Raw genomic sequence first — 25124 nt, 5'->3', positions numbered from 1 at the left:
GGGTGTGTCTTACACAACACAGAAAAAAATGGAAGGAATTCCCCAAACTGCGGGGTTTTTTCAATTCCATCGCCAGATAGTGTTTTAATTGACTTACAAGTGATATTTCTATAGAATAAAGCTAAAAAATATAGTTTTTTTTGTAACAGAAGTTAGAATCGACTAATTGGTGTGTCTTACACAGACAAAAATGGAAGGAATTCACCAAACTGCGATTTTATTTCAATTCCATCTACAGGTAGAGGGTTTTAATTGACTTTCAGTGATTTTTCTATAGGGAAAACAGATAAAATATTTAAGTTCTTTTTTCTTTGTACCACAAGTTATAGTGTTTCATCGACTAGTTGGTGTGTATAACGCATAAAAATAAGAATAAAAACAGCGAAGTTTGTCAACTTTTAAGACTAATCAGAAAGTTTTAATCAGATGCATAGTGAATTTTTCCACTGAAAAAATCTAGGAATTCGCCGAACTGTGATTTTTTTAATTCTAAGGATAGTTAGGAGTGAGTTTTGACTGACTAATCGGTGGCATTTTTTTAAGATAACAGATTTAATAAATGCCCAGTTTTTTGTATTTCCAAATAAGCAGGTTTGGTCAAGAGGAAATCAAAATAATTGCATTAAATAATAATTATAAAATAATTAATAATTCACTAATTTCGTGGTCCGCTTAACCAATTAATATATTACAATTAATTAAGGTTTTTAGTTGAGATAAAACTAGGAGAGGTTTAGTGAAGTATACTTCCTTTTAAATCATTAAATTCACTAATTTCGTGGTCCGCTTGACCAATTAATATATTAAAATTAATTAAGGTTCGAATCCCGCTCGTGCCATTGACTTTTTTATCTCAACTGAAAACCTTGATTAATTGTAATAATTATTAATACAATTAATATATACATAAGACACGTGTCTTACATCAAATCAGAATCTATAGTGTAAAAAAACCTATTATTTGGCTTAAAAGGCTTAAAATATAAATTCCAACCCGAACAGTAATCCCGATTTTGTTCAAACCTAAAATTAGGTAATGTAGGGCACATCATTTTTGAATGGGAGTTCCACGTTCCGGATCGTAGTAAATATTTAATAAACACTCCAGTTTTGATTTCTCTTACTGGTAAAAACAACCAGGGACTTATAAATATTACTTACCATTTCTACTTACATGAGTTAGTAAAGCGTGTTAAAAAGAGAAACATGTTATCTTACAATTTAGAAAATTTATCATTGTTGTTATTCTACTTTCACTTATCGTATTCTTTTTACTTTATTTTTATTTTGTGCATTATGACCAATACTAACTTCTGTTGTGTTGATTATTTCCATAACGACAGATAATACTTATAATAAAAAAGTCACGATTAACTTTGAGGGCTAATTAACTCGGGAGGTCAGATCACATAGAATCATATAATTCGCATTATTTAAAAAAAATATTGTAGTAGATATCAAAAGATAGGACGATAAATATTAGGCCGTACATACACGTGTTCTTAATTTATTCTCGTTCCCTATGAAAATCGATTCGCTTCCAATTTGAGAAACTATGGGAAAACGTCAACCATCACGACGGGAATGTTATGCGGGTTTAGCATATCTTGCAATGTAACTAAAAAATTTCCCAATAACTGGAAAAGTATAAAAAATGATAGAATTAGGATTGTTTTTCATTTTTAGCGATTTTCATGTATGTATTTCGACCCCAATCATAAAAGGTTTTTTTGAAGATTCAAAAAGTCACGTATAGTGTGAAGTTGTTTGATTTCTAGGGCCTTGGTTTCTGGACGTGTTTGTTTTTGCGCTTTCCTCTCCTTTGAAAACATCCGGTGACAAAGGTGCAGAAGTGTAAATTATAGAAAGTATCTTGTAAATATAACGGTATTTGCGCAAGGGAGAAAGGATTATCCTGTTAAAGACTCCATTTGTATTCAACCCCCTCCCAGCCAAGGCGTGCTATACCTCCGGCATCAATAAAAACGGATCAGATCTGGATTTTTTGCTTTTTCCCTTCCAGTTCTTTACCCGCTCCCTTTTACGAGAGTTAACTGCTCTTCCTCGCCCGAAAAGGATTTGCTTCCCTCTTGGGGGTGTTTGAGACAACCCTTTTATATCCGGCTTCTGCCTGCCGGGGAAAACATTTCTCATTGCATGAATTTATTACCACTAAACCCTGTTACTTCTTTGTTATGCTTTTTTTAATTAATTTTTAATATACACCTTTCTTTTTTTTCCTTTTTTACCACGGCGTGGAGAGAAAAAGAGGAAATTGGTTTGTTAATTGAAATTATCCTACGTTGAATATAAAATTAAACTTTAATTTTGGGGGTGAAGCCTTTTTCTAATGATGTACCCATTATTCGTAGAAATTTAAATTTACTATAATTAATTGTATATTAGGTTTTGTAAATTTTTTTATATTGGCACTAGCCAATGAATGTTGAGCGCAAATTTTCTACATCAAAAAAGGTTTCTTTTTCAATTTACATAAATAAGTGATGTAGTTGTATTGTATGGACGATAAAAGTTTCTTTTTATAGAAAAAGTTATAAGAAGGTCTCGCCCCTATGGGAAACGGTTAAAAATAACTATGAAAAGGAATCCGGATCCAGGAAAAACGGAAATTGGGCCCAGAGTCTCAGATAAGCGGAGGTTTTTTAAATACATTTTCTGAACAGAAGTTGTGAGAGGGTATTGCAAATAAAAAGTGATTCTTATTGATAATGGGGTGGGGCCGATCTGGATTTAGCACCGTATAAACCGACTGCGGTCGGAGAGCTCGGCTCCCGTGGGAATTAAATTTCCCTACCTCAAGACCGTTTTTCACCGTTAAGACGTTGAAAGTTATCTTTTATATTAAGCGTAAAAAAAGGGGGCTTTATTAAATTGAGAACTTCGCTCTGAATGGGCCCGTTATTTCAATGGGTACACAAATAAACACGACATATTTATGAACCGCTCTCGGAAGGATTTTACGTCAGGAAACTCATTTTTTCCATACTTTTTCACGGGAAGGAATCATCCCTCTTGTCCCTCGACTTCCGGCTGGAGAAAATTGCTAACTCTCTTTTCACTCCCTTTCTCCGTACCACATGTACTTTCTCGTCAATCATGACACTAACTAACAAATAAAATTCTTACTCGTGAAAAACTGGAATGGCAATTCTGTGGAACATTGTCCGATGAATAAACACTATTTTTAATGCATGTAGTATGTAATTACGAATATATTTACAAAAAAAAGTTCACGTTATGCCAAATCAAAAAGAAAACAATATCTTCGCTCATCTTGCGATGATTATATCCTTTTCAGCAAGCCATCGAAATAATGGAAAAATCAAACAAAAATGAATATATATTCCTAATTTTAAAACTTAAATATTGACAGAAACGACTAAATCAAAAATTTCTCTAATGCCATTGTTTAAATATGTCTGTATATTGAAGAATATGTAAAAATAAACTACATAACATGTTATTTGGCTGAATGAAATCCGTAACTAAAAGCCGAAAAATATTGAAAACACTTAATTAATTTAAAATAATAATAATAAATTTGTATAATTATTTGAGGATCGTCAGATGCGGTTTGGTGTGACGTACGTTTTAGAACAACATTTTCTTTATCGTGCCAATGTTTCGATCTTAATTGAGATCATCTTCAGAGCTCAAAGTGATTGTTTTCTGGGTAGATGTGTCATTCTTTTGTGTCGTGTTGAGAGTGCACTTTGAGCCCTGAAGAAGATCTCAATAAAGATCGAAACATTGGCACGATAAAGAAAATGTTTTTCTAAAACCTACGTCACACCAGACCGCATCTCACGATCTCCAAATAATCATTAAGTAACGGTCACTAAACACCACAGATTAATTTGTCTCCTGGATAGTGTGATTACTAACGTGTCGACCAGTTTTGACAATTTATCTGAGGACTTTTGATTCCACATCAGTCTGCTGTCTTGGTCCTAAGGATTTGACTTGAATGGAAGTCGGTATCTCTTTTTTTAATGTAGATTGGAGGTCAAAATTGTTTTTTGATTGTGAATACTGAGTACAATTCTGCACTTGGATGGATGCCACGAGAAATCAGCCAATGTTGTGTGGGATTAAGGTGCAAGTATTTCTCGAGGCAATCGTCGTTTAAGGCGTCGTAGCGTCTTCTTGCGATGGGCATGATTAGATAGGGCTCGAGCAGTAGGCTTAAGGATGGATTGAGAAGTTGATGTGAAACTTTTAATCAGGAACGTTGACAAAAAGAATGTTGAAGTCGTTGTGGATAGCGAGGTTAGTGACTTAGTAAGGAGCTTTAACAATTTGTGTAGATACTTTTCAATAGTGTTAGGATTGATCGATATGTTGGTGTGAAACTTTTGGAATCGGGAAATTTTCAAAAATAATTTTACTCTTTATTGAATATGTATTTTTCTTCCAAGGAATTGTTTTTCTGCATTCTTTTGAACAAACAGTGCAATTGCGTTTTTTTCATTCCATCACAAGTACACTCAAACATATTACAATTTTAAAGCTAATAAATACATTCACAATCCTGAATTAACATGATTGGTTCGCTGGACCTGTGGGCACTTTAAATTCCATGTGTTTGATATTCTGTACATACAGTGTCTATACTCATTTAAACTCTCACGTAAATAAGTACATTCACACAATCGCGTAGTCACTAAGGTTTTCGATATTAGGTAGTGACCTCCTGTCGCACTGGAAATATAAAACTGAATATCCTAGACTGCTTTGTTTGGGGGATAAGCGACGTTTCGAAACTTTGCTGGGCATTCGTCGAATCTCGCTTGTCTGAACCTTAAGTTAGAAGTTTTTAGACCTTGATCATTTCTAAGAGGGCGTATGTTAACTTTTTGTTTTGGGCTAGAATGCTTTCCAGGCAAAAGGGATGAAAGCAATTTTTAAAGCCGAATGGTCGTACAAACCTTTGCTAGTTTTGTAAGAATAGGCATAGCTCGGATTCCAGAAATTATGGCCCCGGATGAAATAGGCTTTCATTCCAGCTTTTCACGCCTGTCCTACGTTTCCTAAATGAAAAAACCTACCGCCGCACTATAATAAACGGAACATGATCGGTATGTAGTTTGAATAATTGCTTTTAATTTGTAACTGTACTTTGATCTTCTTTATCTTAAAGATGATAGAGAAATTTACAAGTAATCTAAAGCAACTGGAATATTCAGGACCAATTTCAACAGGCCTCTTCTGGAAATAGATTTTTAATTAAAAACTCGAATTTATATCCTACAGCCTCGGTTATATTTTACAAAATCTTCAACTTCAAACTAATAATACGACAACTTCAAATAACATGACTATATCAAAAAATTACGACAAAAAAAACTATTTGTACAATAAGTATCATAAATAGATAAACAGCTTTATTCAATTATTGTTGTAATAACATAGTTAATAATAAAGGCTTATTCGTGCAATTAATGAAAGGGTGGGTCCGCAACACATTGTCAAAACTTTCCTAACAATACAATTTTACCTGAAACCTATCAAGCTTTTCCCATATATCTTTATTATAAGTTACGCCGGTATGATTCACAAGGGGTGATAAATTGAAAGGATCGTTGCACAACTAACTTTCTAGAGGGTGGTCACGGTTTTAATTTTTTTTTGTTTCAAAAAATTCTCGACATTTTAATTCTCACCGTATTTTACTATTACTTTACAAAAAAGAGTTTCTTTTTGTCAACCCAGGCCCAAATAGTTCGTAACGACTTAATTTCAGGTTCATATCCCCGGAGTAAACTCACAATTTTATTGTTAGAAAACGTCTTCTAAACGCAGCAGTAACTTTTTATGACCTTTTACTTTACTTAGAGTGAAGCAAAGTGTTGAAATCACCGAACTAATTTCATTCCTCTGGTGCTGTATGAAGCATCTAAGAAAGGATTAATGGTAATGCAGGTGACCTTTTAAACCTCTACACTCACTATCCATAAGCTTGTTCCTCGGTCTTTATCTATACATCAGAATTAACTAGAATTGATAAATTACATTAAAAAGAGAACGGAGTATGCGTTTTTTGAAGACTATTATGAAAATAAAATAATTTAATAACTTGGCATTTACTTGACCATTATCGTACCAGTCAGGACTTATTAAGCTCCTGAATAAGGCAACAGCCCGCCTTGGTTTGGGGGAGTGGCCCACCAAGTACGGGGATTTGCGTGCGTTGGCCAAACAACTATACCGCGACGAGTTGGAGAGTTGGGCGGCCTTGGGGGCAACCGGTCACGAACGGGGTGAAGACTTTTGCCGGCGACGCAGTGGGCAATCGGTGGCTTTTTGACGGATCTTTGATTTATACATGCGCTCCGCTTGAGGAACAATTCGATGGGTACTAGGGAAGCATTGAGGAGGGTGGACTCTTGTGTGCCGGCCGAATGTCGGAGATGTGGGGCCGGTACGGAGACGCTCTCCCATCCCTCGTGTCCTGAGAATCACTCATCGTGCCTCCAGGTCCTCGTCCCCGGTGTCGGTGAAATAGGCGACCAGGTTGCTCCCCACCGGATACCTGATGGGACGAGACTCCGGCCGGATGTCGTCGCGACCGACGAGGATGGTGTTATAGTACTAGACCTCATACGCGACCGCGGGAGCGTTGGACATGATAGCGGACCTCAAGGCGCGGAAGTACGAAGTTTTGAAGGAAGCCTTCACGGAGCTGCAGAGAAAAGAGCTATTTTTTTGCGGCCGGTGTAGTAGTGGGGTCGAGAGGATGCCTCCCTGAGAGAACAAGAAGACGCTCAGGGACCTCGGCGTGAAAAATCCTCCTCCGCTTCACCCTCTCCCTTATTGCTTTGAGGTCCTCGCTGTCCATTGCCTGCGGCCATATGGATCGGGAGCGTAGCTTTTTAGCGACCCATCCAGCTACACCGGCTGTCGAGCAACACCCACCGGAAGCGACGTACCTGGCATAGACTACGGGATACACGATTGGACCTGGGGTTCGGGCGAAGTTGGAAAGCAGGTGCTCGCAGTACAGGATACGACAACCGGCAGAGGCTGGAAAGAGGTTGATTTTAATTTCATCAGAAAAAAATCGTTATTAAGCCATCTAACCAATACTGAATCCAAAAATTTCATCCAATCATCAATAATGCTCCTTTATACGACACTGTCAAACATGGCACAATGATTTTTTTTCGAGGGGAGTGGCACTAGTTTCTAAACTCATTAAAATTGACCCTTCTTTAATTTCAAGCCTACAACTACCCCTATTGTTTGACAGTTAGGAAGACCTTAAATTAAAAACATAATTAATTAAAATATTTGCCTATTATATTGCTCTGCTTATGCTGATTTGTTTGGTTCAGCCACATTTCGGCATTTCACCATTATCAGCTTGTGATGATTTGTGATCACTCCTCTACAAATATCACAGAAAACAAACAAGGTAGAATAGAGAAAAGCGGAGGAAATTGTACAAAACTACAAAGAATCTATGCTACAGCATCATTGGCGATCTTAAAACGATACCTACTCCCAAGTTTATACGAAACATCTTGAATGTACCATAGTATCTAGTGATGTCAAAATCGTTGACAAAGAAAAAATAACGGCCATGGCGTTAAACCGCCTCTGACTCATCAGAAAAAGTACTATACTTTGAAAACAATTCAAAATAATATCGATAATAGAGCTGATTGAAAATATAAAGGAAAAATACGTTAAACCTGGAGTGTTTTTACATTGCTTCCCGGTTACTCATCGTCAACAAGACAAGAGGATCTTTAACGTCCGCACCTGGCCTATTCGGCCTTATTGGACGTTTTGATTCTCAAGATGAGAGCTGACGCACCTCCGCATACGACGGAATGGTGTTACCACCGCAGCATTGGTGTAGTGGTGTCCCGGCCCCTAAGGGTCGGTAACCACGCTCTCCTCTTGTCCACTCCGAATGGTCGGGCCCGCATTGTGCGTCGGGTCGTACGCCGCACGCGAGGGGCTACCGGGCCGAAATACATCAGCCCCCCCCCTCGCGTACTCCCTAGATAGAGAAGGCCACTCTATCTCTGGAGTGTTTTTACAGTATATGGACGGCGTAGAGAAACGGCACGGGCATGACCCAAAGAGGCTGTCGTCACCATCACAACACATCTTTCAAGCTGAACCGCTGGAAACCTTTGAACATGAAATGAATGAAAAACATATCAAATGTGCAACAATCATTATACAGTCAGGCTATACCTGAAATTAAGAACCTCATATTTTTCTCTCGAGTTTTTAAGTAAGAATGTCTTTTTATGAAGCCGTCAATCTGTTGCCAAACTGGGCATATAGACGAAATCAAATTTTAAGTGTAGTTTTTCCAAAGCTCTTATAAAATCGCTTTAATTGGAGTTGTTTTTATTTGAATAATTAAATCGTACCTCTTGCTCATTCGAATTTCTGCGTTGGACCGGATGATCATCGGGGCCGGTTTAGTTCTGCAAATCTGAACCTCGATTGTATTCAGGGCGAAATCCGGCCGCTGGGCATAACGTACGAACGGGCTTTGTTCGTCCGGGTTGCATGAGTTGGCAAGTCGGGCCCAACTGGCAAAGTTGGTCGGGACGCTCCGACGGGCTAAAACAATCGGCCGTGTCATATAACAGCCGAGGGCTAAGAGCATTTGTTGTCTGGAAAAGAAGACAAAGCTCAAATTTCACAGACTTTTCCCCGCTGGAAGGCAAGCGGGGGACAAAGTGGCATCTACTAAATGGCGTTAACTCTTTACAAAATTCAACTTCTTATTCGACACTCTTTTGATTATTAAGCCATATAACTTTCAGCCTCATTTATATAAAACTTTCTTGGCGGGAGACTTGCTGAGGCAGTATAACAAAGGTTTTTTTAAAGCCCAGCACAATTTCACCATGCACATCAGTTGGCAATGGAAAGAAAAACATAAGGATATTAAATAAATGAGCATATGTTATTTAAAACATAAACAGTCTGTGTACCAAAAAGTGTAGTTAGGTTAAATACACACGATCTTTACTTTTTCAATAAAAGAACCGGCCTTTTTACGCCACAATTGTGCTAAAACAATGTTACGCTTTGTGATTGGTGTTTGATCTAGATTTTTAATTACATTTCCAGGCGTGGGTTGTATTTTCAGTAATTGTAATGGTGTTTGTAGTTCCCAATTAGGGGGAAAGAGTAAAGAGAGAAAACAAACAATTTTAAACAGAAATAAATAGTAGTTCTAAACGAACGGTGGGCGAGCTCTTGTCTAAGTTGGAGTTTGTTTATTTGTTGGACCTTCGGGAAAAAAAAATCTAATGCAGTCGAACACCGAAGCCCCGAGGGCTTCAGGCTTCGAGCTTCTGAGTGTTGGATGTTGAAATCCGAGTCACGTATCCACTGCAACTGTTTTATCTCTGTAATTGACGAAGAGGAAAGGAAATACCATTGGATGTATAAGGGAATTAGCAAGGCCGGGTTACAATTCAATCCTCTTTTTCGTCGGTGTAAGCTTTAATTTGTAGTAGTTGTTCATTAACAGCGTCCTGTAACTTTGAGAAGGTGTAAAATCAAAGTGCAACGTCCTCTTAAAGGATGATTCCTGGGAGGTCTGTCTCCAATTGCTCAAATCATGCTTAAATAATTAAACTTGTATAAGATGAGACGTACAGGCATTACGAGAAACCCGACAGGTTGGGAAATTAGAATTGATTTTTGACGTTTTGGAAAACAGGAATTTTATTTTTCGAGATTGTAACAAAGAAGTTTCTAAAACTTGTTCTAATTGCCTCATGAATTTTCGGGGTTAATTTTCTCTTTTGTCGAAATCTTTTAGGTTTTCATTTTCCCATGAAGGAAGATTCAGTGGGATGTACAATCGAGGATTTCCCGGACGCTTTTCCGACGGGCTGAATACAACTTTTTCATCATCTGACCCGTTCGCCTCCTCACTCTCCGCCAGCCGCAAAACCGCTTGCTTGATCTCTTGAGAAATCATCTCCCTTGTCGTCTTGACCTCTCTTGCTTAAAACCAGTGTTCATCGGCCCGCAAGTTCGTATTTAATTTGGCTATGCAACTCCACTTTCCAGCTATCGCTTAACGCGATAACACTTTACCAATCCAATAGTTTATAACAAATAAATTAATATGATTAAAAGGTAAAACAGTAGTTCACTATTTTTCATGGTCCGCTTGACCAATTAATATCATTCAATTAATTAAGGTTTTTAGTTGAGATAAAAAAGTCAGTGTCATGAGCGGGATTCGAACCCCCGATCTTCGGCTTGATACGCCGCTGCTCTACCACTTGAGCTATCGTGACTTCGATCCACTCAGGCACTAACTTCCCATCTCAATCCCACGAAAACTAGTGAATTTAATAAGTTAAAATGAAGTATACTTGACTAAAGCTCTCCGTGGCCATTTCATTTGTCGCCGAGAATCAAATAGATTACACGACATTTGAAAAATGGCAAAAAGGAGGGAAAATTCAAAAGGCGGGATTGAGATGGGAAGTTAGTAGAAGACCGTGGGTTCGAATCCCGCTCGTGACACTGACTTTTTTATCTCAACTAAAAACCTTAATTAATTGAGTAAAACAATAGTATTGAAAAAAGGTACGTGAAGCCTTTAAAAAGAAAAAGCCCAATGCTCCGCCGAGCTTTCGCATGTGATAATTGCGTTCAACAATACACTCTTTAACAATATAAAAATTAATAATCGCTACATCTTGAAAATTATGATGAGAAAGGCACATTCCTTGGAAGCATATTCCCTAAGCACTCCAGCCTTTTGGTTTTTTGTACTCGACCTTGCTTTTAAAAAGTAAAGGACAGTCTTAGTAATCAAAAGAAGAATCAAGTCAATTGAAAGCTGTAATGTATAAAAACGTTTAAAATAAAAATGTTTCTGTGCAGAGAATTATTTTCAATGGAAACGACCCCCTACGAGCCGATTTGCGCAAGAATTAAGCTCGTAGGACGCAAAATATGCGAGACAAACCAGTAATACTGATAAAAATCGTACACAATTTTCTTCGACCTGTTTAGTCTTTTTTCAATGGAAACGACCCTTAAACGATTGGCGCTAAATTTAAGCTCGTACTAAGCGAAATAAGCGAGAAAACTGTATAAAAATGTTGAAATAAAATATTTCTTCCCCGACATTGGATTGTTTGGATTGTTTTCAATATTCGCGCAAGAATTAAGCTCGTATGACGCGAAATAAACGATAAAAAACTTGAATTATATAAAACGTAATGAAAATAATATGCATTATTTTGATAATTTACTTAGCTGATAGCTTGTATTGCATTATCATAAACACATTTAAATTTAAATTATTTGGTTTAAATGAATATTTTTTTAATATAAAAAACTTTTTTATCTTATATATCTTTTGTTATTTTGTTACGAGGTTGTTACGAAAATTTATTTTTTATCTTAATCCACTCTAATACACAGACATCAAAAACACACTTTCGTAAAAAGAAGTTTTTATTTATTTATTATAACCAATTCTGATTTCGGGGTTCTGTCCTGGTCAGGTGTTATGAGTTAAAATAAAAAAAATGAAATATTAAAAACAAAACGTTACAAATTAATAAACATAACTTGCATGCCCCGTGAAAATGACACATTGAAGGTTACAATTTCATGCAAATTTTCACATTTTTTTTTCCTTTGTTGTGACATTATGCGTCGTCAGCAATTTAACCAATGCATTAAGTTCATTTTTAATCCTTTATTTTAATACATTTTGAATTATATATATATANATGCAGTTAATCGAGAGAAAACTCCTTGAAAACAGTCTCCATTTATATGAACCTCACACCAAATCATATATCTCAAGCATTATTATTTTATAATTATTTTTTTCATTATAATGTTGCAAGAATAAAATTGGTATTAAAAAAGATGTGAGGAGAAATCACCCAGTGGTGAGCCGCCTTATAATTTTTACAGCATATTTTGATGTTTTCGTACTTCCAATAACGGACTAAGACTTTATTAATGATTAATCTTTATGTAATGTATTGGTTGAGATAAAAAAAGTCAGTGTCATGAGCGGGATTCGAACCCCTCGATCTTCGGCTAAATACGCCGCTGCTCTACCACTTAAGCTATCGTGACTTCGATCCACTCGGACACCAACTTCCTATCTCAACCCACCTTTTGAATTTTCACTCCTTTTTGTCATTGTTCAGTTGCTTCTCCACCGCTTCCCGCGTTGCCGTTGCTTCTCTTGGAATAAATAGAGAAAGAAATAGTGCTTGTACCACTGTAAATGTTCTTTCGGAATAGTTTAATTGGATTCATGGAAATATTGCGACCTAGTTCTCTTCTTTCCCTACCATCTTACTTCTCAGCCTTATCCGGCCTCCCATGCGTTTACCAACGTGAAACATACGTGTGTTGTGAACTGTCTACTCATAAAATGCCGAAAGTCACCGCAAAGACGAAATATGTCGTTCAAAAGTATGTGCGTGAGTTTTGAAGTGAGACTTTTAAGGGCTATGCAGACGTTGTATGCTGTGTTTGTTTGTGATAAACCTGTATCAACAGCTATACGTTTTTTGATAGCACAGTAAATAAAGTGAGTAAAACGCGAGGAAAACAAAGGTAGGAAAGATTCAACAAACCTTTGTGACGCAAGTTGCCACAAGTGCTGGATCTGAAAAATCCGGTTACGATACCGATTTATGTCGTGCTTTAGTTAGAGCTGACATACCCATCCATAAACTAAGCCACCCTGAATTCAAGGGTTTTTTTTAGAAATACGCACGGAAAACCATTCCTCACGAATTTACCCTCAGAAAATCTCAACTGGATGTTATATACAATGAAACACTCCATAAAATCATGGACTTAATCGAAAATTGACCGATCTGGGTCTCGATGGATGAAACGACGGATTTTTAAAATTGAACTTTTTGTAAATGCGTTTTTCTTTTTTTAATATTAACAATATGATGTTCTTCTTGCCACTGTTTCTCTTTTCAATACAATTATGAGCTTTAATTTGAGGTTTTCTTATTTTTTCTTGGAAGTTATCGCATATTTCCAGTTTTCAATTGCATTGTTACCAAATATATTTGCATATGTATGTGCATATTTGTCTGTATTTATTGCATATAAATCACAGCCCTACATATATAAAGTTATGTTAAATATGTTAGCACCACGAGATTCCCAACCAAAATTTACTTGGCGTTTGTGCAAGAGCATTTTTTGCTAAAGTTAATCGTTTTCGAATTAAATGGATGAACTACAGAAGTTGGTACACCATGTACATTAAAAATGAAAATAAAAATTCATTATTAAAAAATAATTATATAATAAAACTTTNCTTATATATATATATCTTTTTACTACATCTCTACATCTTTTTTCATGCCAATTTTATTCTTGCAACATTTTTACGTTTTGAAGATGTAAAAAAAAGATAGCAGATAATCTTCATGTCGCAAACACCTTATTTCGATTTAATTTTGATATATTTAAACTGACGTGTTTTTCTTGTCGCTAATAACATACGTTTATTGTTTTGTCACAATTTGGTCCGTATGAGTTTGAAAAATTCATTTTTTAAAAGACTGAATATTTCATATATTTCGTGTATTGTCTTACTGTCGCCGAAGAAGGTGCGCCTTTATTTATGCAAGATCCAGACGTCAATCCGGCTATTATAACACCTGAGAACGAACATTTGACTGCCCTGGGGTCTTTCCAGGATCTAAGTCCCGGGCTAATTGAATTCCGACGAGATTAAACGTTAATAGGAAGGGCCATTTGTTTAAATCAATCGTAAATATACTACCGTGCAGATAAAGCAGGCCAAAACGCCTAAGTAATTAACTAGAATGTAATCAGATAATAAATACTATAAGGAGACGATAATGGGCCCGTGTATAATAATTCAAGACCGTTCAGACAACTGGATACGATAGGATATTAATATTTATGTCTGTCCACTTAAGGTAAATTTAACTATCCTTAAGGGAAAGGCAAAATAATGAAGGATAAATTCCAGAAATGATCTTTTAGGTTGAAGTAAAAGAAAGGGAAAAATTGTTTTCGCTATCTCTTATGTAAAGGTGATCATTATTTGCACCGGATCTCGGTTTTTGGCGATATTTTGTCAGAATGTTGTCTCTTTTTTTGGACGGTAACTTTCCGCCAAATAAATGCCATCTCCTCGTTAGAACGGTTCGATCGGCGCGGTTCATGATCCGATTAACCTCTCGGCGTTTCACAAAATTCGACGGCGACCGACTGTCGGAAATCCTTCAATTAATGGCCAATCTACTGCGCTCGTACGCTCGTTTCTGGTTAATTAATTGACTTAAGAATACTTGTTCTGACGAGCGGTACGCGAAACTCCGAAAACAGAGTCTCACCCGAGACTTGATCTCGTATTTATTCACTAATACCACTCCTCTATTTCACGAATCGGGGTGTAAACAAAATTTGAAATAATTTAACTTTTACAACATTCCTAAGCGTCATGTAGTACCTAGCAGCTCTTCCCTTGATTGTATAGTATATCTATAGACTTTGAACTACTATTTTAAAAGTATAACCTACGAGAAGACGCTATTAATGAGAGTTAAAATTGCTGTGTTCGAGTGCAAAAACGGTTTGTGATCATATTTATAAAATGTACTAGTAATTAAGGGTACAAACAAAATATTCAAAAAATAAATAAAACAGACCAACAGTTCGGCAAGACACAGACGCTGTACGGGTTTAGCCTAGTATTTATATAACAGTAATGAATATCTAATAATGACTACTACAACTACATGGATATTTATGTTTGTTTGTTAGGTTTGTATGTTGTCTGTTACAAAGGAATTAATATCCTTACAGTCATTTGTTGGCCACCATTATCGTTAGAGCAAACAAACTTACATTACTGAGAACCAATATATGCAAGCAAACTGTCACAACTCAAAAAGTGGTTGTTTTTTAGGGGTAGTACAGCTGGATATTTCAAGTTTCATGTTTTCCCTTAAATCTTGGACAAACGAAACATATTGATAAATTATGGCAGTTTTATTGTCGACTTTAATTGCGTGAACTCATCACGAACTCAACGTCATTTGTCTCTCCTGTAATTTTTTTTTTTTTTTTTTTTTTTTTTTTTGAGTTGGTACAATGTAATATTTTAAATATTTTACTCGATAAATGCTATTTTACGTAAAAATCCTTCAAACAATGTTGGTAAATTATGACAGATTTTATTGCTGACCCTAGTTGCGTGTACTATAAATAAAACAAGTCAACTTTCATTTGTTTATCTTGTAAATTTTATTTTTTGAATTCACTATTTTTCGTGGTCCGCTTGACCAATTAATAACATTCAATTAATTAAGGTTTTAATTTGAGATAAAAAAGTCAGTGTCACGAGAGGGATTCGAACCCACGACCTTCGGCTTGATACTCTACCACTTGAGCTATCGTGACTTCTTTTTTATCTCAACTTAAAACCTTAATTAACTGAATTTTATTTTTTGAGTTGTGCCACTTTTCTTATGGTTGTGCGATATATACAACAGTGAAAAACTATTCATGCGGAATTCTTCAGAAAATGGCCAAAACTTAGATTTGAATTAATTTCGTGATCTAGCGTTTTAAAACTTCAAATTCCGATTTTAGGCAGAAATCGGTGTAAATTAATTTGACGGGTAATTTCAACGACCTTCCGCTTAACTGACTCTCACTACTCCATCTCTTCCTTGTTCTAACCTTTGGAAAATTGCCAAATTTTTAATGCAAACCTGGAAAAATCTTGACAAAAAGAAGGTATATGGCAGTTGTGACATCCTAAAAGATATGGTGATGTTTTGAACGATAACGTTGGGATCCTTGTCATTGCTTACGGGATCCAGAAATGCATGGGTTTCTTATGCATTAAACGACCGACAAAAAAAATCATCGTTTTGAAGTTGGCGCATAACATCATTTGCCGAAACAGAAACGAACCTTTTCTGGATACAATTGTTACTTGCGATGAACATAGAATTCTCTTCTATAACAGCGGCTCGACAAAGAAGAAGCAGCAGAACATTTTCCTCATCAAAAATAGGTGATAGTCTTTGGACATGGGCATCATTTGGGATGATTTATTACAGCTTCTTGAATCCTAGCGAAATAATCAATACTGAAATGGATTCCTCTCAAATTGAACCAATTCACCAGAAATTGTCATTATTGAAGCCATGAATGGACAATCGAGAAGGTCCAATTCCGTTATGCGTCACCCATGTCTCACATGTGACAACACGAAAAATGTTGGATCATGAGTATTCGGTTTTGTCTCACCCTTTCTATTCTCCAGACCTCTCGCATATCGACTATCATTTTTTTTAGACACCTAGACAACGTTTTACAGAATAAAAAATTTATTGATAAAAAGTCGTTAAAAAATGCGTTCACAGAATTTTTTAATAATAAAGACTCATTCGTTATGAAGAGACCAGAAAGGGGAATTGGGAATATTTTTATTATATATAGCCTTGAAAATATGTGTTTTGTGTTTCTGTATTTTGTATGAGTGATTGTATTTATTAGAGTGAATGCGGAGGCTGATGGTGGAATAGCATCCCCATCGCCCCTCCAGCTGTGTACGGGGCTTGGGGGCTACCCCATCGAACCCAATTACATTAGTTTCTTATTGTATGCAGGTCGATGGAGGAATATTCAGTACTCCATCGACCAAATATAATGATTGAAATGTATATAGGTGTGAATGTATTTATTAAAAAAAAAAAAAAACCCGGAGGGGCACGCCCATTTTATTTTTAGAACGTTAAACGTTGATAAACACGGTTAAACCGACGAAAAAAAAAAAAAAAAAAAAAAAAAAAAAAAAAAAACTCATTCTAAATAGAGGGTGTAGGGAAGGTGCCATCACTTTGGGAGAAGTGTATTGAGAGTGATAAAGGGTATTTTAATTAATAACAAATGTTTAAAATCATTTATTTAATTGTTTTCATTTTATAACCACAAACCTGCATTATTTTCCCGATAACGCAATAATTATAAACAATGAACAATACATCTCCGAATACTTAAAAAAAAGTCATTATTTTCAATATAATCTTCACCTTCAGACAAATTGCTAATTAATCCATAGTTTAAATAACATTTGGCGATTAAATCGCGTCATATCTTTCGGTTTGTCATATTTATTATAAATTTTTAATGTGTGGGAGCGGACAAAGAATATCTATACCTATCTATCTCTCTCTCTCTCTCTCTCTCTCTCTCTATATATATATATATATATATATATATATATATATTACGCAGGGTAGGCGACCAAGACCCCGAGGGGTTAAATGCCTGGGTAGACTCGTACCCCATCCCTAAAAGGTTCGGGACTTGGTCGGCTCATGTGTCCTCCATAAATCTCTTGGACCTGTTCACAAACCCCATGATTTTGGACCATTTTATCTCGGGGAGTGATTTGGTGATGTCCTCTCCTTCAAAAGTTTCAAGTCTAGACATAGCATACCTATCACACTCTGCGAGGTAGTGCCTTTCCGTTTCTTCTTTAATTTCGCAAAAACGGCAAAAAGGATCTGGTAGAATACCCATTACGGAGTCTTCTCAGTGGGCAGTGGCCCGTCAGAATATCTGACAAAGAATAAAAAAAAACTGTAGAAAAACCCTGGCGGGATTACTTACTGTCTTTGTCAGTAGTCACATTTTTCTTATTGGTATGTTAGTAATGGTCCAATCATTTATTTCTCCGCGGTCTCATGTAGGATGTTATTATTATTTGGAAAACAGGGAAAAAATGGTCTTGTCTTTAACTCAACCTTGCTTTCATAGGTCTGCCATATTTCTCAAAATCCCATTAAAATACTAACTTTACTTTCATAGATTATATGTTAATTATCATTTCCGCCTGTCTGGTATTTCGGTTCGCCTGTAATGAACGCGGACTGGCATTCAGCCATCTCAACTAGCCACAATTACGTTGCTACTAAAGGGACAATTTAACGAGTCCTGCGCTATTAGACACCTGGCCTGTCAACTCTAATTGACTTTGAAGTGCAACGAGAGGTACTTTTACATCTGAAATTAACATTAAAAGATAGGTAAATTGACAGTACATATCGCTATTAGTGTTTTACTATTAAGATAGTCAGATGGTTAAGTTTTGTTTTCATCTTTGTGGGCAAGAAAGTTCTGGCGGTCTGCAAGTTGTCCGATACTTGTTAGTTGCTTCATCGTCTTGGACAGAGCCTAACCATGATGAAGGGAGATCAATTGTTTATGTTTTGTTTATAACGAGCTGGATTCCTTAAGAAATTATAGTTCCAACGTTATCGTAGAAAACATTGCCATATGTTGGAGGATGTGACAACTGCCAAATGCCTTCTTTTTGTCTTTCCGGGTCGGATTTACCTGGTTTGCATTCGAAATTTGGCAAATTTTCCAAATGGGCAAAGTTAGAAGAAGGAAGAGATGTAGTAGAAAGAACGGGGAGAGAGATAAAGGGTGATAAGCCCGAAACCGGGCACGCGGCCAATGTACCACGCCCTGCCGTCTTTTCACAAACGGCCAAAAATGTTATGAGACCCAACTCTCGGATTTATACGGTTTTAATGACCCGCCCTTAAGATCGTAAGGTTTAACTGAGTGACTAGAGGTCAAGATTAATGACTACAGGGGCTTCGGTTGGCCGGTTTTTCTTGGATCTAACCGAAATCTCGAGGGAAAGATGGTTGTTATCAAATTTTCTCTCTTTAATCATATCATTATCATCATACAACGATTTATTAAGCTATTTTTGAATCTGAATCGCAGGCATCGACGTTAGTACACGAACTCACCAATGAAGATTGCGAAATGCATCCTGGCGGACGAAAACAGCTAGGATTGGTGGTCAAGATCATCGAAAATAACCCGACATGTTCATCACAACGTAGGTCACTGAACAACTTACAATTTGACGAATAGATTGGTCGTATATTTTGGTTCTAACTGAATTATTGCGTAAGAAATGTTATACTGCTTCATATTTCATAAAATGAATAGGAAGTGTGGAGCGACAATCGACAACGATTTATTAAGAAAAGTCGCGAATCACAAACCCACCACTTAAATTATCAGAATATCTCTTGACCTATCAAAACAGCGAGGATAGGCGGACCAGTAAGATCGCGAGGGAACGGTCAACAGGTCCACTTGCAAACCTCAAAAATATCTGAAAATTTAACCAGTAAATGGTTGATGGGCAAACAAGTAAAATATTTACAATCGGACTATGTGTCGCTTGTTATTTTGTTCTATCTGAAATATTGCGTGAAGGATTTTTTTTCTAGAGCTTCTTTCATCAAATGAGTGGACCCATCAGAGGTAACATAAGTGCAAAGATTTATTAAGAAAAGCTTGATGAGAACTCACCGCTATAAATGACAAAATAGTTTTCTGCCAGACCAAACCAGCGAGAGTAGACGGACCAGATTTTCGAACACTATCAATTTTGGAAGCTCATCACTGCGCAGACCTCAATAACATCATACATTTAACGAAAACTATTAAACTTTTCGATTTTAGTTTCCACGTTTTTCGGTTCTAAATTAAATATAGAAAGAGGGCATACTAGTGGCCATTGCACCCAATCAGTACGAACCACTTGGAGTCATCTCATGAGGATTTATTAAAAAAGCGAGGTGAAAAGTCGCGAATCACAAACCCACATTCAAGAAGACAGAAAATTGTCTGATAATATCGAGGGAAGGTTATGCAGAATCATCGTAAAGTACCACTCTTCACGTTCACTTGTCAGATTTCAAGAACATTTCACAACTTGCTCAAACAATCAAAGGTCTCATCATTTGTTTAGAAAGATTTCATTTCTTTTTCAAGAATGCAGGACGGATTTGTAAGTGAGCAAGTCGTATAACTATTTAATAAAGAAAATCTAATAAAAAAGTTCTTAAAAAATCTTGTCCCGAAGTTTGATTCAGATTGAGCTGGCGAAATGTATCCCCACAGGTCAAAACAGCGAGGATAGGCGGACCACGATGATCGCGAAAGACTAAACTACGAGTTCATCACCGCTCAGAACTCTGGAAAGTTTCACGATTTGCGCAAATTCACTCTTCCCAATTTAGCTGATCTTTATAAACAGATTGAACAACCCACTTGTTCCACCATTTATCATTTCTACTATTTGACCTATTTGACTGATGTTTCAAGCGTTTATTTTTTTAGGTTTATGATTATTATTTGTTCTAACTGCAATCTTGCACGAGTTGGCCTATTTAAATGCAACGATTTATTAAGGAAAACTAGTAAAGAATGAGAAGTTTGTACACAAACCCACCAATAAAGATGGCGAAAAGGAGACTGGCAAGTCGAAACGGCGAGGGTAGGTGAACCCACAGACATCAAGATGATGGCATAATTAAAAATTGATGATGCGTATACCATTTACCTAAATTTCGATCGTGTTTTTATTCTGACGTACTGCATGATAGATGGCTCAAATGGAACTTCCTATTTCATGAAATGAGTACGAAACCTTTGATTTGCCAATCGTTCAACTTAATTCAATTTAAAAAAAGAAAGTAATATGAGAATCGTACTGAATAAAACCTACAAGTGAAGTTGACAGAATTCTGGCATACAGACCATACCAGCCAAGGTAGGCGGACCAGGCTCATCGCAGATGACCAAATTAAGCATTCATATCTTCTCTTTGCTGACATGAAACGGACCACCTGTAGTGTCAATCGTATGATACTAAAAAATAAAAATAAATAGGAAAATCGATATGAGATGAACGAATACATCATTGAAGGACAGAAAGCTGTCTGATAAACCATAATAGGACAGGAAGATTAGGGTAATCGATCCCAACACTCCAAAATCCCACAATTACCAATAAATTGAAATCATAATGCGAAAACAATCAAATGAATCACCTTATGATTTATGTGACACTTGTTTTTCCCTGACTGAAATATGTGAGATACGGTTGTTATCCTCTTTCATCTTTCATAAAATGAGCACGAACCATTTGTCAGCCAATGGTACAATGATTTATTAAGATAAAAACTAGATCTAGTATAACATATGGGGCTAGTTTGTAGCCATGAAAGCTCATTCATTTCACTGAGCGAGCGGTTTTGATGCGATCCTTAAAAAGAGCGGTTTTTCCATCTTTGATAGCCTCTTCTCCTTATATGTAGTTTTCTTTCAATAGCAATGATCATGGCAGAAGTATTAGATACTAAATATGTATAAAAAAACATGCAAAAATACATTGAAAAAATTAGACCAGATTAAATTGGTTAGAAACGTATGTATAAATATCTGTAATAATAGTGTATATTTACTAAAAGATAAAAAAAATTCTGCACAATATGGTAATTTATAAACATATATAAAAAAGAAATTTTAAAAATATTATCGAAAAGTAATAAGGTCATAATTGATAAGATTGGTAGCTTAGAGAGATAATTAAAAAAAATCCACTAGTTTTTGTGGTCCGATTAATATCTTTCAATTAATTAAGGTTTTTAGTTGAGATAAAAAAGTCAGCGTCACGAGCGGGATTCGAACCCACGACATTCGGCTAGATACGCCGGTGCTCTACCACTTGAGCTATCGTGACTTCGATCCACTCGGACACTAACTTTCCTTCTCAACCCCACCTTTTGAATTGTCCCTCCTTTTTGCCGTTTTTCAAATGTGTAATCTATTTGTTTCTCGGCGACAAATGAAATGGCCACGGAGGGCTTTAGTGAAGGTATACTTCATTTAACTTATTAAATTCATTGTTTTCGTGGTCCGCTTGTCCAATCAATATCTTTCAATTAATTAAGGTTTTTAGTTGAGATAAAAGATTGAATAAAATTTTACTTAGGGAGATGATTGTATAAAAGTTTACGCATTGTTGGATAATTGGGAAGTCAGTTGGTATGTGCAATACTAGAAAACAATATACATAAACAGAAAGATTTTTATAGGATGTACAAATGTAATTAACACTGGAGAGGAGTAATGTCATGATGGCAAAAACGTTCTGTCAAGAAAGAAAATTCCAAGCCACAGTCCATAAATCAACAGCTTTCAATACAAAATAAGTTAAAAAATAAACAGCAAAATACTTAATTATTAAAAAAATGCATGTATAATAGAAAATGCCCATAAATCTCTTTAGCTTAAAAAAAATTCGGAAAACAGAGATAGCGGACTTAATCCCCTGCTGGGTTTATGCGTACTCCCTTTTTTTTCACACCCTCGCCGCCAATTCAATTTATTTGTCCTCACCAGCCTGAACACTCATGGAAAAAAGGCATGGGAAAATTGGTTTTGTGGGATTTGTTGAATTATTAATTCTTTAAAAAAAATCACCTTTTTTGAAATATTAATCCTTTTTATACATCACTTTAAATCTAAATGAGCTTACCGCTTTAACTCTATTAATCAATAAATATATTGATTAAAAAAAAGCAATACCAACATTTTATAAAAAAAATAAGCATAATAAAATGATTAAATACTCCAATTTAAAGATTCGTTATTATTAATTCGTAAAATAGTTAAACCTCGGGACTTGGACCCTGCTTAGTTCCCGTTTAGGCCAGTTAATCCGAGGCGTACCTACCTTAAATCTTGTAGTTCAAAGGGATTATCAGAAACCTTTTATGACGTACGTAATATGTGTATACAGATTTTATTATGCATTTGAAAACAGAAAAAAAGGAAGTATGTAGCAAAGTTATTTTTTTATAGAAAATAAAAATCTGTTTTTGTCTTTTGAACGTTAATAGAATTTCAGTTAATTATTCTTTCTATGTAAGGTCTTGGTTGAGATAAAATGTCAGTGCCACGAGCGGGATTCGAACGCACGACCTTCGGCTAAATACGCTACTACTCTACCACCTTGAGCTATCGTGACTTCGATCCTCTCGGTCATCAACTCTCCATCTCAACCTACAACCGTTCGAATTTTCTTTTTGAAATGTCGGGTAATCAGGATTAGATTCTCATTTTTTATCTCAACCAAGACTTTACATAGAAATTATAATTGAAAAAAGTAACTTGGTCAATTGACCACTAAAAGGCAAATGGGTTACCAGAATTTTTAAGTCCAAAATCTCTTCATTTTTTAATAATATGAACGTCTATCTGTTGAACAGCGTTGCTGTTATTTACTTCTGTGAGAATTCTACCACCCTCCGTGACTGGACTAAGTTTGTCACATTAAGGGGAAGAAATATTATTGTTTATTACCAGTTTATCAGGACGGGTAGGTTCATTGTTCAAAACCAGAACTAGTTAAATGTAAGATCAAGTCCTTTAAATGCTTTGTTATCATTGGAAAGAAACTCTGACAAAGCACTCACTGATCAACTCCGAATTAATCCAAACCGATTTGTGTGACCAATAGTACACAGTGATATAAAGGTTAAAAAGTAAAAAGGCGACCACAGGGCTTTCTCCACTTCGACCTAGTAGATCTATTATGCTACTCTATTTTTATAACTCACTGGCCACCGGCCAACCACACTTCACGTTGTTAATCAATCTCTATAGTCAAGTGGCTCCATAGTGTGAAATCCTTCTTGCCGCTTTTCTTCTCATAGTTGCAAGAATGAACCTTCACAAAAGCCCAAAAAGTGTCCTTCGGTATTCTCTTCTTCCTAGCAATATCTGCCCAGAATTTCTTCTGCCTGTACTCCTATCCGGTGCATGTGCCTTATCAAGTAGCAGTGTCCTGTCAGGAGTTCACTAAGAATCCTGGATCTGTTACGGTTTATGTTTGCCCCCTTCTATTTGGTTTTGGATTCATTGGGGAACCATTTTTGGATGTCGTTTTTTTTTTCTGGCTGTATGCTAGGCGATAGTAAGGTTCAGTGCGTAGAGCCCCGAATGCCCAGGGATCGATGAAACGGTCAGGTCATTTGTGTCAGTGACTTCTGTCAGGGCATCCGTACTGTTCCATACGTTTTCTGTCTCCGCTTCGTACGAGGCTGAGGCTTTAACTGGTGCTTCCCTTTTTATTTCATTGTCTTAGTGCTCCATTGCAATGACTTCAAACTGAAAAAAAATTGTAGCATATTTGCCTATGTTTAAAGTCAATTCAGTTCTTCGGATACATCCCGAAGACACCAGCTCCTGTGTCCTTATCGGGTTAGCCCCACAGAAGTTTACTTTACTAAACATACCCATTTCTACAGACCTTGGAATCCCTATACAAGACTGCAAAACCAAGAAACAAACCGACGTTGTAAATCACTAAAAAGACTACATGTCTCACGACGAATTCCAAATTTATAGAAAACCCACTGCGACCAACATCATAAATGCACAGTCCGACCAAACATATACACAAAATTTTAGCACTACGACCCAGACTAAAATTTTCCCACTCAACAATGAAAATTACCATAAACAATAACAAAAGACCACCACCAAGAAACTACTAAAAAAACAAAATAAATCAAACAACAACAAATGGACAATGAACAATATTCACACGCGCGCGCACACACACACATCACATCACATCACTATGCAACAAAAATAACCCATGTAAACTACTAAGAAGAAACAGACAAAACCGACCCGCTAGACTATAACTTGTTTATACCAGAATGCGATCCTATGCCGGTCCAGCATGAATTCTCCGTCTCACAGACCAACAGAAAAAAATAGCAATATTTGTAATTGAAAAAACAAATAAATTTAATAAACAATCACTTTAGTTTACAAAGGGACAAGGAGTTTTGGTCGTCTGTAGTTTTGGTGCCTTTGTTTTTTAGAGGCTTTTTGGTAGACTCCGGCAGGCGGTTTTACCATACCATTAGAGCATATTATCATAAAAATTGGAATATAATTTAAAGTACAAATTGGATCGGATTTAATTAAACTTTGTGGCTGTATGGTTTTTTACAAGAGCCAAGAACCTTCGTTGAAAAGGTTTCTTAAAGGAAATAATCTTCGAATAAGCCGTTCGTCTGAACAAAACTCAATTGAAACTGATTTGAAGAGAGTGGCCACCAACAATCCTCCGGGCTAATTAAGAACTTTATCCGTCATAAATCAGTTTAGACATTCTACCGTTGTTCCAATACTCATTTCAATTACAGGGATCTCGA

At 36.2% G+C, this 25124-nt stretch overlaps 1 protein-coding gene across 1 annotated transcript in view; it reads left to right on the top strand.

Moving 5' to 3' along the window:
- The window catches only part of LOC106674064, a 309474-nt gene that overhangs the window by 188277 nt on the left and 96073 nt on the right, over positions 1-25124 (top strand). The gene's annotated exons all lie outside the window — the stretch shown is intronic.

The sequence above is a fragment of the Cimex lectularius genome, unplaced genomic scaffold, assembly GCF_000648675.2.
Source record: "Cimex lectularius strain Harlan isolate CLEC.00 unplaced genomic scaffold, Clec_2.1 scaffold176, whole genome shotgun sequence".
NCBI lineage: Eukaryota > Metazoa > Arthropoda > Insecta > Hemiptera > Cimicidae > Cimex > Cimex lectularius.
Note: the sequence above shows the minus strand (reverse complement) of the source record. Positions and strands in the feature narration are given on the sequence as shown.